The sequence below is a fragment of the Rhagoletis pomonella genome, unplaced genomic scaffold, assembly GCF_013731165.1.
Source record: "Rhagoletis pomonella isolate Grant_MI unplaced genomic scaffold, Rhpom_1.0 Rhpom_scaffold_01838, whole genome shotgun sequence".
NCBI classification, from domain to species: Eukaryota; Metazoa; Arthropoda; class Insecta; order Diptera; family Tephritidae; genus Rhagoletis; species Rhagoletis pomonella.
The window spans coordinates 16,199-17,745 of record NW_023460392.1 but is presented as its reverse complement, the minus strand read 5'-3'; the positions used below and the strand labels follow the sequence as shown (position 1 = coordinate 17,745).

General features: G+C 39.7%; 1 protein-coding gene across 1 annotated transcript in view; it reads right to left on the bottom strand.

Annotated features, from left to right (window-relative positions):
- LOC118752785 overlaps positions 1-1,547 on the bottom strand; it is a gene marked incomplete at its 5' end in the record, with an annotated part of 4,010 nt that overhangs the window by 2,239 nt on the left and 224 nt on the right. The gene's annotated exons all lie outside the window — the stretch shown is intronic.

The window sequence follows — 1,547 nt, the reverse complement described above, 5'->3', positions numbered from 1 at the left end:
AACGAAGAGACTAAAATCCCTAGGGGAAACATGAGAGCCTTTTCCGGTCTTCGAGATACACGCAACACTGACTACCTTCCAAGCTTTGGAATGTACCCGGTCTTCACGCAGTTCGCATAAATAGGATCCAACCAATAGCACGACACCTTCAGAACCCTTCGCAGCTGCGCACGTATGATGCCATTGGTCCCCGGCGACAGACCAAGCGATTATCGTCCAGAAGATCGGAAAAGGACAGGACTGTTTGACGCAAAAACATTTATATCATGCGCCAAAAAGTGTGATAACGATCCTAAAATTATCGCTAACTGGATACAGAGTCTCCCTCCTGAAGTACAAAATATCATGATAAAAATATAGTAAGGTAGAACCGCTGAGAGTCACTTTTGAAATTCTTGACGTTTCCAAACAATTTAATTTTTAAATTTACTCACAAACTCACACACACACTTTCATTTTCAATCTCAAGCCACAACAATTTCGAACAATTTAAATTTTTTATTTTCACTATTATATGACTTTAAAATGTCGGCAAACTTAAAAAAAAAATCATGGCCGACAAATTGAGAGAACGGTTCTACCTTGCTATGTTTTTATCATGCAAAATATCGCAAAGAAGTACATTTGACTGTACTTCGAAGTACGAAGTACAAGAGCGAAAAAAGAAGTACTGTACTTCCGAAAGAAGTAGGGTTGGTCACATTAGTAATACCATTTCAGCCACTGGCCACCCAACTGAAGTTCGGTTGCATTCCGTAATCGACCCATTAATTTTACAATTTTTAATGTCTCCAGATTCTAAATACGAGCCTTCGCTTTCGCTGGAGGAATCTAAAATTATTTCTAGGTTGCTTATAAGACTTTCAGCAGTACTTGTTGAAGGCCCATCGATGTTTGCTGATGTACTACTTAATCGTTTAGCGCCTGAAGCTAAAAGCCGGTTATTGTCCGCATCCTGGTTAGACACACAGAGCCATTTAAATAATATTAAAGTGGACTCTCTGCTCATGTACACATTGGCATTCGCAAAACATTCGTATCATTTAATGCGAATGCCAACGTCGAATGCGAATGGGTAAAATGATGTGAATATTCGCAACATCCCTGGTATTTATATACATAAAAGCTATTATTCTGACCTTTTTTTACCTGGAAATCTAGTTTAAAGTATAATAACCAGCAAAAATAAATGTATTTAGCGCTGTAAACGCTGTTTTCTTGATTAAAAGAAATGGTAGGAAAGAAGCCATTTTGGTAGGTTTTTGAACTAGTTCTTGGTAGGAAAGAAAGTTTTCCAGCGGTAACCCTGGTTACGGTATATTCTGGACTGGCACACCATGCAGATTCTTGGAGGGACTAGGAGTTGTCGGCGACCCCGTGTTGGTGGGGGTGCGGTTATGTCCATGTGCGTGTATATTGTTGGGTTGGGTTCATGATGCCATAATACAAGGTGGTATCAGTTGTGACAGCTCAATTTGACACTGCCTTAGCTCAGTAGAATGAGAAGAAAAACGGGAAGAAATGAATCCCCATATGGGGGGAAAATA